At 35.8% G+C, this 15,605-nt stretch overlaps 1 protein-coding gene across 1 annotated transcript in view; it reads left to right on the plus strand.

The window, feature by feature from the left end:
* The first annotated feature begins 2,071 nt into the window (after positions 1–2,071).
* Positions 2,072–15,605, plus strand: part of LOC149776002 (calcitonin gene-related peptide type 1 receptor-like) — a 229,836-nt gene continuing 216,302 nt past the window's right edge. Inside the window, exon 1 of the mRNA XM_089941462.1 lies at positions 2,072–2,198. The gene's annotated coding sequence lies outside the window, so the exon portion shown is untranslated. The remainder of the gene's footprint in view (positions 2,199–15,605) is intronic.

The raw sequence follows: 15,605 nt of genomic DNA on the forward strand, positions 1-15,605 counted from the left end.
CATGCCAGTTTCCCATGGTTCCTATCATTTGAGGTCAACCAATTATAACAATGTTACCATCTGACCCAATCTTAAACCTATGGATAATTTTAAGATATGATTTGCCCTTATCCTAGAGTGCCCCCGCTATATAAGCATCACACGTCCCCCAACCCCATACAATTACTGTCTTGGATGTATTGATATCGAGGTGCACCGGTGGAAGGAAGGAACGTGGGATGGACGAGTTAAGGAAAAACGAACGAACGAATGAATGAAGGAATGAACAGATCAAAAGGTACACATGAAAAAATATAATAATATATTTTTTATTCCACTCTATTTCAATGTCGATACTTTAGTTTTGTTTCTACAGCAGTCATAGACAATTCGCAGTCTTAGTTTTCAGTGATTTAAATACACACGTTCACTGTACATTTAAAGCAAAAAGGAATGCAACACTAGTGCCTTCTGCGCTTCTCATATTAGGGTCACTAGCCACATATTGTCCGATGAAGCTTTCATCAGCAATTTATTATGCAGTTTGTGCAAAGTCAGGCATCCTTACTAATCAGTTTCATCCGGGACGGTGTCAACGTCACAGACGTTATGAGATTAAACTTATAATTATGTGTGTGTGTTTTTATGCGCGCTTGTGATAAATCGGCTGGCCGCCATGTATAAGCGTATCATGCTCTGATAAATGGCGTGAAAGCCAAAGCAGCAGCAAACCTTGGGTCTTTAATTGTTAATAACAGACTTAAGTCAGTGGGATGGTTTATACAGTTGAATAGAAAAAGCGATAGGACGCTGCTCTTCTGCAGACCTCTAACTTTTTATGTTACGCTTCGTGTACAAAATTATACATAGACATTTGCGGAAGTGAGACATTTTATGCAATACGTCATATTAAAAAGTATTATTACAACATAATAAAGTCATTTGGGACAGCAGTCAAATACACAATAATCTAATACGGATTGCTCAGTCACTCAATACACAATTGTTAAGTTGAACGTACATGTATTACATTGTGTGTGTCCACATCAAAGATCTCTTGTTTGGACAAGTATTTTGTTGTCCCCTAAATATAAATACGGATGAAACAAGATCTCTTCTGTTTGTCAGACCATGCCATTCAAACAAAGCAGACGACATAATTGGTACATCTATTTTTAGAGTTAAACGACATTTAATGCTACCTTGCAATTTAGATAACAATCGATTCTTGCGATGTGCAGTAGAGGAACACATAATCGAGCTCATTTTTTTCTTGTTTGATGCATGTTTTCAATCACGGTGTTCTCGTAATATATTATTCATGAGACAAATATGTTTCTTCCTATAAGTAATTGGCCTGAAAAGAATAATTAAATCTGCCGAAGACAATATATTGCAATCAATATTTGAAATAAATGATATCTTGCAGCATTTGGATATATAAGGACCATCCAGGCATGCTTTATTAACCAGTTATTGTTTTAACAATATTCTCACGATTAGAAAATCATTGAGGCAGTACACTGTAAGGTTTAAAAGAGGGCCGTGCATTCTTAAACCATAATGCCTTTCGTGACATAGGGACACTGATAACATAATACGATAGAGCGAGACAAAAATCGGATGATCCCTTGAAGCCAATACATGCTATTTGACAGACTGTTTACATGTGAGGTTCTCGGTGGGAACTAATCCTAATTCATATCATTTATATAAGAGACAAATTATTATTTCTAAATCGACTCTGTTCTTCATCCTACATGTGATTATTTACGAATATAACAAGTAAGAAGCCAAATTTAACAAGCGTTTCAAATCACAAATCAAATTAATTTTATTAAGGTGTAGTATGTGCTTAACTGTTAATTTAGAAAGAAAGAAAATGTTTGAGAAAAATATAATTATGTATGAATGGATAAATCCTGCAGAAACGCAGGTCGATCTGGAATCTAAAATAGGAAACTGTCCGCTTCATGTCTGAAAATTCTTAAATCTGAGCATGCGTAATTGGTTTCAAAGCACTTGCAGATAGATACATAGGGTAATATAAGTATCTATTAAGAACAAGGCACTGTACAACATATGTGCGATTCAATTTTAGGTGGAATATCTGAATATCAAAGTGTATTCATAAACATCATTCCAGACTAGTTTCATAAACGATTCCGGAATTCTTCTTTGGCCAAAGGACTGGAATACGGAGCAGCTTCAATCGCAAAGTAGGTGCTCTGCTCAAATTATTTTTCTGATGCATTTATTCTAATCCAAAATTTCTTATTTTATTCACTAAACTAGAGATATGTATGCATTCAACATTTGACACCAGCATTTACCATCTAAATTCATGCACGTGTACATTTAGTAGCAGATTATATGTAGTTAGGCACAGTCTATGGTCTTTATCAGACATCATGCCAGTCGTCATATAGTAAGTTCCAAAACCTAACTGAAAGTGGCAGGCTAAATGTATACAATATCCATCATCTATTTTCGCTAAAGATTAGAGAAGTGGCTTTTATATATATATATATATATATATATATATATATATATATATATATATATATATATATATATATATATATATATATATATATATATATATATTCTGCTATGCTAGCCTAGTGGTTAGAACGTACGCCTCTGATGCGGGAGGTCGCGGGTTCGAACTGCGGCTGAGTCTTAACAAAAATTATAAAAAAGGTACTAACAGCGGCCCAACTTGGCGCTCAGCATTGAGGTTAGTGTTTGGACTGGTCGGCCTGGTGTCAGGATCATGTGACTGGGTGGGCATCATGCTACATTTCTGTGGCATGATGCCCCAGTGCTAGGCATCAGTATTAACTGCCACACTGCAGACAACGGAAAAATTGTTAAAGCTACGTTAAAAATACAAATTATATATCTCGAAAGTGAAATGCAGGAACCACTGTTGCATGATTAATTTTGTCTCTTATATTATGGAAGGAAATACGGTCGAAATGCTAGCGGTAGTAGACTACTCATACTAGTACCAGTCAGTAATTATTCAATAAAATACTTTACCCTTGAGACCTTTTAAAATAATGAAAAGTCGGGAAAACCTAACATTTTCAATATAGACTCATTGCAAAATAACCCCTCACAGTTGGATTATACATGTAAGTTTTTGATGGAGCTACAAGACAGATATAAATATAAAATGTATTAGTCTGCGTCGTTTCAATCACCAATTTTAAGGTCATTTTGAAATTGGTTTATTTTATTGATCAATCGTGTTGATTCATGAATAGACTGCTACTTAAAGGCAATCAATCCTGGCTGTCTTTCCTTTATTTCCTCATTTCTGCACAAATTATCTTAAGTTCTTTCTTTATTTTTATTTCATCTCTCCGTTATTCATTTCGACTCTACTTTTATTTGTATTTAATCAGTTTTACATATAAATATTAGATTATATTTTTTGTTATATTTATTATTTTCTTTTTGTAATTGATTCTTGCTGATTGCGCTAGGACCATTCAAAGTTTGCCGAGAAACCTTTTCAAAAACGTTATCTTGTTTTGACCGTTTGAGAAAGTAAATGAATTCTAACTGGAATTTTATAGTCAAAACCAGGATCCTTTATATGGACGGTCTGAAGAAGTAAATCAATTCTGACTGGGATTTTATAGTCAAAACCAAGATCCATTTAATGGGCGAACACAACAATGGTAGACCATATTGTAATAAATTTAATGACAAATAATTTTTAACCCTTTATTTTCTTGTTTCTTGCATAAATGTTACAGTTTTAATAAATTATGTTGATATATGTACGATGTCATTTATTTTCGGCTGCATGCTAATGAAAGTGAATTCCTGTACGTCATCTTGCTACAGTTCGTAAATATCGATAAATGTGGTCTGACATCTGTCCGTCATTTTAGTTGTGTTGAACCGAGAGTAACCCTGGAGAGTAACACTTTATTCAAAACATGCGTTTATTGTCAAGGTCGCCAAAACCATTAGTTACCATTGGATTGGTAGCTAGAATCCTCAAACGGAGAGGTAATGTTAATCCAACTTAGGACGTTATTTGTACATAGCACGTTATATTACCACTGATCTCTAGAGGAACCAAAAGTAGTGGCTACTGACCGTTTTCGTGATTTTTCGAATCTGTCCAGGTTTAACCAGACTGCTTGAGAACTACTGGTCACATGATCTCTGTTTTGCGTGTTAGGAGAACATGATCCTTGTCCAGGCTCATTTGAAATCCCTATAGATGAACATGATCCTTGTCCAGGCTCATTTGAAATCGCTATAGATGAACATGATCCTTGTCCAGGCTCATTTGAAATCCCTATAGATGTTTTCTTTGGACTAAATATCATTAGCAAAAACGAAGATTGATAATGATGCCTAATGACACTTTAGTCTGCAGACACTAATATGATCGTATATAGATATTGGTGTACGTTACAATCCCATCATAATCAGGGGTCGGAAGAGATGTTTGCCGAGTACCTGACGTCATCATTTATATAGACACACGTGTACCTTACAATCCCATCATAATCAGGCGTCGGAAGAGATGTTTGCCGAGTACCTGACGTCATCATTTATATAGACACACGTGTACCTTACAATCCCATCATAATCAGGCGTCGGAAGAGATGTTTGCCGAGTACCTGATTTCATCGTATGTATGTATGTATGGTCATCAAAAACCTTCTTAATGGTACTAACAGCTGCCTCGCTTGGTGCTTAGTATTAAGAGGTTAGTGTTAGGACTGGTTGGCCTGTGACTGGGTGGGACATTATACTACATGTCTGCGGCATGATGCCCCAGTGCTAGACATCACTATAAACTGCTACATTGCAGACATCGAAGCGATATACTGAAAAATTGTTAAAGCTACGTTAAAAATCCAAATCACATCACATAACACACATGTTTGCATTGTCATCAAAAACCTTCTTAACTGAGTTCACACACACACACACTTTTCTGTCGTACAGGACATAAGTGGAAATACTCGACAGGAATGTTTTCCATTATTTACTGACATTGTTAAAGTGGCGAATCTCTGGTCGAGGTTCATATTTTAGGAGATATGTAGGTCACGCACATAGTCCTGTATGCAACTTGCACTGAAACACCTCATCTCTTCCATTTGTTTTATGTAAGAGAATTAACTTAAGCAACACTCAAAAATACGTACGCTCACTTATTTTCAATAAAAAAACTTGAACTATCAAATATCTTTCTTTATATGTAATGTGAAGAAAAAAAAAATTGGAATTTTAACGTAGCTTTAACAATGTTTCAGTCATATCGCTACGATGTCTGCAGCGTGGCAGTTTATAGTGATGTCTAGCACTGGGGCATCATGTGCAGACATGTATCATCATGTTCCACCCAGTCACATTACGCTAACACCAGGCCGACCAGTCCTAACACTAAATTCTTAATGCTGAGCGCCAAGAGAGGCCGCTACTAGTACATTTTTTAAATAAGTTTTTGGTATGACTCGGCCGGGGTTCGAATCCACGACCACAACCGAGGCCGACGCTCTATCCACTTAAGCCATCGGAGCGGTGAAATTTTTGTTATGTCTAATAACAATTAGAACCGAACAAACGGCAACATCCAACACGAACACAACTTTATGATAATCAAGCATCATTCCTTGATATCTAACAAATGAATGCATGCAATTGAAATAAATAAATACATAGATTATTCTGTGCATATTTGAAGACTGTGGTGTTCAAAAATGTTGCTGTTTCGCTTTTGTTAGATACGAAGCGTCAGATTTAGACAATAGTTACAACGACATATGTTATGCACATTAATTTATCGTAACGGCGCATAGCTTTGAATTTATCTGACCTTCGTTTGGATGCAGGAAAAAGTGGATTGCTATGTTGTTAATTTTATGTTTTCTTCACTCTCGGGGAAAACTGGAACAGTATGAATCGGACTCGTGCTGGTGGTTCTTTTTTTTTTTAGTCTGATGGGTCGAGGTAAATTTTTTCAGCCACTGTCAGCCTAAGTAATGTTCAGCATCAAACTTTGACCGTTTTCTACGGAAACAAGTTTGATCTATCTATTCAAGATGATACAGAGAGTTTGATTTGCTCATTGAAGTTGACACATGTAGTTTGATTCGTCCATTCACAACGACAGGCGATATAATTCGTCCAGTCAAGATGAAACAGAGATTTTGATTAGTCCATTTAAGATGACGCACACAGCAATGATACGACCTCCATTGAGGTTCTTGGTGTATCATATGCTACATATTTTTGGCACTGAAAGAATCATACAGTAAATTTCACTGTCATGAAAAGCGTAAATATCTTCTGACAATTGGAAATTAAGAAAGATAAAGATTTTTTGTATTAAAATGTTTTTATGGAAATGTTGAGACAAATAATACCTATTATTTGTTATATTCGATTGGCCCATGGAACTCAAAACCACTTCTAATTCACCTTAGGTGACACACTTTAGTTGAGCCGATCAGGTCTTTACTACTCACGTTAAACACTTTCTTCTGATCCATTTTTTGAGATATTAAAAGAAGCATTTTAAACTGCTTGAGGGCATCTTACATCCAAAAGAAGAAACTCAGGAAGAATGTATTTTCTCTGTATGTTCCTGGAATTTTACTAACACTTGAAGAATGCTAAATGTACTCAATAGAACGCAGCGTGTAAGCCCGAACATAAAATCAGATGTTTCAGTTGTTCAACCTCCTGGTCTTTTCGTAGGATGACTAAGATAACAGGTGAAATTCGACTGGTTTCTTCAACGGTATTTTGCACTACAAAATCCCTGTCAGTTCATCAGAACGTATCTATATTTATAAAATGCAACATAACCGATGCGGACTTTGTTCTATCCATGCTGGTGCCTAACATACGATAAAAACTCATGTTCATCTGAACTTCTAGCTAAAGTACTTTATCAATAATGTGCAAAAATTATAGAAATCTGTAAGAAGTATATTAGACTAGTAATAAACGTTGAGACATACAGCGAATCGTGTCACACACACACACACACACACACACGCATTCAGACAAGCACACACACACACACACACACACACACACACACTATCAAGGCCAGTTTACAATTGAATTAAAAGAAAATGAAAGACTATATCAGTAAGAGTACCATAAGAGTAAAGTAACGTTTCATTTTTTTAAACTAGCTGGCTCTGTTAGATAATGTCAGATAGGTTGTAACTGAAATTTCGCAGTGACAATTTAAAACTTTCTTTAATGCTGCATTTAATTTTCACATGGAACCTTATAATCAACCAGTTATATTTTGCAGTAAACGAGAAGCAAAATATTGATTGAATTAGAGGAAAGTACATTGTTCTATATTACGCGGACATTAAAGCCCGAACCTGACACCCAAAGGGTACGGGTAGTGCGCTTAGACTATCCATTCTATATGCCGTATTTGGACATTTTATTATCATTCACATATAAATTAGTTTGTGTGTCTGTTGTTTTTATATAAAAACAAACATCATTTCAACCTTTATCTGTGTATCGTATGACTTTAAAGGATTTATTAAAATTGCTTTGCCTGTAGAAACGTATAATGCATTCTCTTGTTCTCTTTCCTCCCGACACGTTCAAACTGCATATGCTCATTGGTTAAGACGTTGGCTGTGACCAGATTTTTCCAACATCTGGTACTGTTGTGCGATCTTGGGCAAGGCACTTTACTTGTCTCGGCACGATGTACCTTCAAACTCAAGTGTCACGTAACCACGCCCACCCCCAACAAAGAAAGAAGTGAAAATGGTACTTTTTTATAATCATTATATTCTCTACTGACTACATCACTTCACGCAAATAGCTAATCGCTTGTCTGACATGTGGATCGCCGACCAGTTATAGTGCCTGCGAATGTCACAAAAGCTGGTAAATGTTACAAATGACATTTAATGGTGATATTTCATGCAACGGTAAATGTCACATTTGGTGAATATGCAAGCTGAATTAACAGTAAATGGAAGACTTTGCGACATTTACTTTCAATTCTGCAGCTGCAAATGCTACAAAATTGTGGCAAATATTATTCATCAAGTACAGATTCAACGGTAACTGTCATATTGTTTCCGATAAACATTAGCTGTTTGTGTAAGGGTTTGTCATCATATCAGGTCCTTTGCGAAGATAATACAATTGAGTTCTTCCCTATTCTGTCAGTCTATGTTTGTTTTCGTTTTTACTGCGGGCGAACTTGCCTCCCTTATTCCTTCTGTCCATCTTTACCTCTCGTTTGAAACTCACAATGATGATTGGTACATTTCTTTTACTATTTACTTGCCTACCCCAATATAACTATATATCCGTCGCTGTATCTCTTTGTCTGTCTATAAATAGATGACATTTTCCAAAACTTTATTAGCTGTGCATTTAGTTTGTATTGGCCTAAACAGTCGTATTTACGACTACTTTCACAAAATTACTATATTATTTTCAGAAATAGGCAAACATGATAATACACAAACATTGCCGTTAAGAAATTACCTTGTTAGACTGAGCCAGAAAAATGCGCAACTTACGTTTATGAAGGGCAATTACTTAAGACAGTATGATTAAATTCAGTTCTGGCCATCATTAAAGCCGTCTGAGATCACCTGAAAATTAATTTAATATTCCCCGCCAACATTGCAAATGCCTACATGAAATCTTCACAAGTCGTTAATATTGACGAATTGACGGACACTGGTCATTTCTTATTTTCAGTCGTGAAAGGCGGCAACTGTTTTAAACGTTTGTCTTGAGCTATCAAACTCTATTCTCTATGTCGCGTGCAACATATATGGACATACGTGACATTTACTGGGTCTATTGCGCATGTTGCAAAAGCGGAACATCCTGTACTGACAAAAAATTCTAGATGTGATTTTGACCTGTGTTTTTGACATTTACCAGTGTAATGTTGATTTGCAAGCGCCGTCACACGTGACATGTACATGTTGTATAATGCGCATAGAAAATGAATAAGTAATCAATAATGAAGAAAAATAACAATCATCGAGAATATTGAAATCAAACGTCGATTGATTTTCTTTTTGGCAATGATAATGATAACATTATATACAACATTTAATTTATTTATATGCTTTTCTTTACATTGTTATATTTTAAAATAATATTCCTGTCAGTTATTAATAGCTCTGGAATTTGAAGTGTTATTTTTTTTGAGAGAATATGTTATGAAAAGTGTTCTCCAAAGGAACGGGAAGATGCTGACAAATTTAACGCCGACTCCTCTCTCCATGAATATAAATATGCAGTAAAGAAGGATTCAAATCTGGTGTCGTACGCGGAGAATTGATTGCAAAATTTTAATTCTACGGGAAAGTTATAAGGATGAAATAGGTATTTCGTATTAGAAATAATTTAGAGATTTAAAGCAATGATATGGGCGTTGCTTTTTGCAACGGTGCGTCATCTAAGAGGAAGGAAGGATATATATATATATATATATATATATATATATATATATATATATATATATATATATATATATATATATATATATATATATATGTTAGAAGGCATCTTTACTGATTTCATTTCGATTGCACATTAAAATTCTAAAACACGTATTAATAACACTCTTGAGGTCTCAAATGCTTTAACACGACCTGGTTATTACGGTTATAAGCCAGAAAGGGGCCAATTAAGGACGACGATCACGTACACCTGCATGCGCTAAATGCTAGTATTATCAGTGGCATTGTTAGAGTACTTGGGATGTGTACGCAGGGGATACTAAAAACTCTGTTATTATTCAGCTTGTTTGTTTTCACTATTTTCTAGGTTTGTGTGTGTGTACGCAGCTGCCGATTGTCGTGCACCTACGTCACTGATTAAATACAAGACTGAAATGGGGCAATTCAAAAATATTGCTGCTGTGCTAACATTAAATTTTGGACTAGTGAGAATGAACAGTTATAACCGGGCAAAATGAAAGTGTTTTAAATACCCTAATGTTAAATGACAACTATATTTCCTGAACTTAATGTAAATTTGAACGAGTGGAAGCGTTTTGCTTCCATAAACAAGGGAAATGAGCGCGAATAATTACAGAACAGTCACTTGAAAAACATTTCCATTAAAATAATGAGAAACCTATAATTCGAATAAAATGCAAATTGAGGCAAACGATCAATTTGCATGATTTCAGCGTTGGCATGAGGAGAGTTGGTCTTTTCTCAATTGGTCCTCTCAGCTGAATACTTCATATAATTTCACGTTCACTTGAGGCAAACGATCAATTTGCATGATTTCAGCGTTGGCATGAGGAGAGTTGGTCTTTTCTCAATTGGTCCTCTCAGCTGAATACTTCATATAATTTCACGTTCACCTTGTGTGTGTGCTGGGGGGGGGGGGACAATCCTTCAAAATACTTATATATAGGAGGAGAATGAAGTGGGGTGGTGAGGATGAAAGTTTGCAACTATTCCCTGTAGCGAAGTAAGTGCGAAAGTCAATAATATTGTCCCCGGTTGCCTCGAACCCTCGCACCGCCAGTAAGTACAATATCATAGTAGGTATTTTAGGAACCCTTGTCTGCTGCAAATAAGTTACCTCTATCAGTTACTTAAAAAGTCGACGATGCAAACGTAAATTATTATTGAAAAAATTAAATATGAGTCCCTGGTATCGTGATTTTAAAACTTTAACAAATATATGTTGCACTTCATACGGCTATCAAATTATTTGACCTGAGTTTCATATGTATCTATGACGCTATCTTACGCACGAATCAATGTCCTATATAAAACAATCAAATGAAAAATGGTATCTAACATTTGTATGTTAAGAACAAAATAATATATAAACATGTTAAAATAAATTACGTTAGATCATAAAAATTCAAGAATATTTAACTGATTATATCTAATAGATACCCATGACTTCATCCATAGAAATACCTGTTTTTATACGCGTCAATTGGAGGGTATCAATTGCGGAAAATTAGTGATTTTGATGAAAATGTACTCTATATCCACATACGACAAGACATTTTTGGCTCAAGTGATGTGTTTAATTACTAAATTACTGCCTCGTTTCGGTGTAGGCGGGGTATGGGGTTGGTTTCTAGCAACATTTTAGGTTATTTAAGGTGATGTTCTGAAGGTGTCAATCACTGACCGGAGCAGGATCAAATTGAAACGTGTATTTTGTCGTGCACACTCTAAGTGCTTATGTGTTGTTATGCTTTTTTTTTAATAGAATACGTTATATTAATCTGTGTAACATAAAAAAATTACAGACAAAAATTGTACTTTGGATGTAAAAGTAATTAAATCTACAGAATAATAATTATGCAATTGAAATCGAGAAGCACTTGTCAGCTCCAGTTACTTGTCTCGCACAGCCATTTCTATTTGAGATAGTTTTGTCACGATGTACGTTACCCCCTCCCCCTACACCCAAAGCAAAAATATAAGAAATCTTTTTCTTTATTTCATGATACAGATAAAATGGGAAAGATAACAGCATAGCTTGAGCAGTTTTTAATGAAGTTAAACAATCATGAAATGGCCCACCAACAAAACTGTGTTGTATTTTAAATATGTGCCACTGCAAGAGGAAAAGAGAAATTACTTATCATTATTCGGTTGCGGAAGGTCGTTGGTTCGAACCCCGGCCGAATCGTACAATGACTTCTAAAAATGGTAATGACATCTGTCTAGCTAGGCGCTCAGCATTAAGAGGTTAGTGTTAGGACTGGTTAGCCTGGTGTCAGGATAATGTGACTGCGTGGGACATCATGCTACATGTCTGCGGCATCATGCCCCATGTTAGACATCACATTTCTTAGAGTAAAATGATTGGGTCTTATCAAAGACATAGGTGGGCTGAATAATAATTTGTTTATATGTAAACATGACCACGTGACCCTTATCGGAGCGTAAAATTTAAGTTTTAAAACATCATATTAGAGAAGTAAGCACAGTTGGGCTTGTTCCTTTACAGTAGAAGGTGTTGTGTCGTTTGGAGTTATTGCAAATTACTTGGATTCAAAAGGATTAATTCTTTTTTCCCTGGAAAATACGTGTGCTTATATACAATTTCTGAACGAAGACAGCTCTTACAAAAATTTATTTGGATTTCCAAAACTGGAGCGATATTTCTTGTTTCTACAAGGAACTGTAGATTCAACACTAGAGGTTACATCATACGACATCGTCTTCCATCTTGGATTCTTCGTCGGGACTCGAACTTGAAATTATTAGAACATTATATTATTAGGACTCCTAAAATTTTATAAAGTTCTTAAAAGGTAAAACTAATGAATTACACAAAGCATCTCTTTAGGGAGATAAACCCTTCCAAATAAACGGAAACGTAATTCACAAACAAAAAATAAAGTTAACAAAAAATTAAAATCTTGTACAGTTTGAATAAAATTAAAAGATAAAAGATAACACAATTATAAAATTGCCTTGAATGGTCTGGTCAAAATTTATCTATGGAAAGATTTTTTTCCGATGATACATCGTCATACTGTTCCTTAATTGATTAAGATTAAAAAAGTAAAAATAAAATTCGGTCTAACAGGGTATAAAACAGTACACTCGGAAAAAAATTTGTTCCAATGTCAGAGGACGTCCTCGTCGTATACACTCTGGTCGAGGTTTCACTCCTTAATGAGGTATGCTTAAGTCCGGTATATGAGGCCCATATAGAAATTATAGTGCCTCATTTACCGGTATATGAGGCCCATATAGAAATTATAGTGCATCATTTACCGGTATATGAGGCCCATATAGAAATTATAGTGCTTCATTTACCGGTATATGAGGCCCATATAGAAATTATAGTGCATCATTTAGCGACCAGGAAATCCACAAGAGTGATAACATCATGATACCAATGTTTAAGTATTATCATATTATACATCAACACTGGACAAAAAATGACCATACGAGTTTTGAAATTCTGTGTGTGATGTGGTTTGGATTTTTAACGTAGCTTTAACAATTTTTCAGTCATATCGCTACGATATCTGCAATGGGGCAGTTTATAGTGACGTCTAGCACTGGGGCATCATGTCGCAGACATGTAGCATGATGTCCCACCCAGTCACATTATCCTGACACCGGGCCGACCAGTCCTAACACTAACCTCTTAATGCTGAGCGCCAAGCGAGGCAGCTATTAGTACCGTTTTTGCAAGTCTTTGGTATGACTCGGTCGGGGATCGAACCCACGACCTCCCGCATCCGAGACGGACGCTCTAACCACTAGGCCACCGGAGCGGTTTTGAAATTCTACTGCAGTAGTTGGATTATGATATTATTGTGGTGACAAGGTTAATGCTCCGTAATCTTTTAATTTGTCAAATAAATTTTAAAACAATAAAGAATTTCCATAAGCGTATGGGTAATGATAATGAACAGAATCATTGAATGCTTATTCAAGATGTTGAAAGTGCAAATACTACACGAGTCCATCGGTTACAACCTATCTTGACGACATCCAGCAGTACCGTATGTATGTAATCGCTTTTAAGAAGAGTCAAACTGCCAACAACGAAGACCATGATCTGCCTGAGCATAATTCGCCTGCAGACTAGGATATATTTTGTTTATTCTACTAATTGCTACTAACAAGCTGCACAGACCCAGATCTGCCAGTGCATTATGCGACGGCAGATCTGGGTCTGTGCAATTTATAGTTGGACTCGACTTATAAGCTTGTACACGCGGTAGATACTAAAATAAAGTTTCTAATTTGATAACTCTATAATCCGTATTCTTCATCTTCTACAATGTACAACGTGAACATACATATTTGTTTGATGTATTCCGTTTGTTTTTGTTGTTGTTTTTTTTATTTTTGAGGTAGCTTGGACAATTTTAGTCATATCGCTACGATGTCCTCATTATGGAAGTTTATAGTGATGTCTAGCACCAGGGCATCACGCCGCAGACACGTAGCATCATGTCCCACTCATTTGCAGTATTCTGACATCAGGCCGACCAGTCATAACACTAACTTCTTAATGCTGAACGCAAAGAGAAGCAGCTGCAAGTACCATTTTTATAAGTCTTTGGTTCGATGAAATCTATTCCTTTTTCTAAAACTAAAAATCCAGAGTAGGATTTGGTATTGTTCAAATACACGTGCTTCTGTATTTCTCACTTGAGTTGATTTGCATCGCTTTGTGTAATTTAGACTGATCCATAATACCAAATTTCGTTCAGAAAAGTTTATCCTTGAAGGTACTTTCATGGATTTGGTTATAGAGATGTTTTGAGTTTATTTATCACTGAAAATATTCTTCGTACATTTAGTGAATTTTGAAATCATTAATGATCATATTGTAATATTTGTTACGTTGCATTGTTTCACGAAACATATCTGATTAGTTTCGGTGCTAATTAAAGTGCGAATTCTTCCTAAGTTCACTCTTCGTTCTAATATAGGGGATATCGGAAATAGAAAATTCAGATGGATTTTTGACATAAATAGAAACTGATTCTTCAACAGTTAGCTCTAAGGCTTTAAATTTCGCTCAATACGTTCCGTTTTTGACGGAAAAGGCAGTTTGGTTATCTGTTGCATATTCATTTCATATTCTCGCCAGTCGATACTTTCTTTGTGAACAAGAGAAATTTAGTGAATGATTCAGTTGAAAGTTTTCTCGACACGTTGAGTTAGACCAGGATCTCATCATGAGGTAAGCTGACTTTATTCGTCATTTTAATATAGAATGATATGCATATTAATGAATGAAGTAAACTGTACGGTATATACAATACTGCATATTCTGATTTAAATATATGACAGGTTTTAGAAAAAGAAAAATTATGTTTGACCAAATTAGCTAAATGGACGAACACTTAAAAATTAACAGACCCAAATATATGAGAGTAACATGTAATGTTGTAATGATTTACCGTGTTATCTGCTTCTCGCTGCGGTCCGGTGCAGAGATTTGGACTATAACGGGGTCAGTGATTGGTTGAGGTGTGGAGGGAAAGGTAGGGCTTGGCCTAGGAAAATTTGCCAGGACGATTTCCCACAACTATGTCATGTTCAAGTGTCCGTACAAAGTGCATACAAATCTTGGTATGGAATGACTAATCTCAAAGTTGTGAGTCACTAGTCTCTCTTTCTCTCAGATACTATTTTTCGTTTGGAAAGAATACACAAAAAGAACAAGCACGTCATCATCGGGTCAAGACAGGCTCTTGTTCGTCAGCGAAAGTGTCTTCTTATTGATTGGTCAGTAACTATGTTTGGAAGCGAAAATATGATTGATTCCCTAAATCAGAATGAAAGGTCATGACGGGTCAGCCTCCGTAAAATTGTTTCTCTTGATTGAAATAATTGGTTCCGAAGGTTTATGTATATTGATCGGGAACAAGAAACTCTATCTCAAACATCCATGGGTGAAAAGACAGCGTAACGGAATTCCGCCTATGACCTTAGAGAATAGACTACCTCGATCTGTTCGCAAAACAGTTATCCATGTCTCGCATGGCGCGCTAGCATCGGACTCATGTCGATAACCTTCAATCTGAGCATGTGTACCTTGAGTTGGCATGATGTAAGTTACAGCCAAAAGCACGCCAGTTCCGCCAATAGTTAATCTGACAG

The sequence above is a fragment of the Sinohyriopsis cumingii genome, chromosome 18 (assembly GCF_028554795.1).
Source record: "Sinohyriopsis cumingii isolate HCF-2022 chromosome 18, ASM2855479v2, whole genome shotgun sequence".
Taxonomy (NCBI): domain Eukaryota; kingdom Metazoa; phylum Mollusca; class Bivalvia; order Unionida; family Unionidae; genus Sinohyriopsis; species Sinohyriopsis cumingii.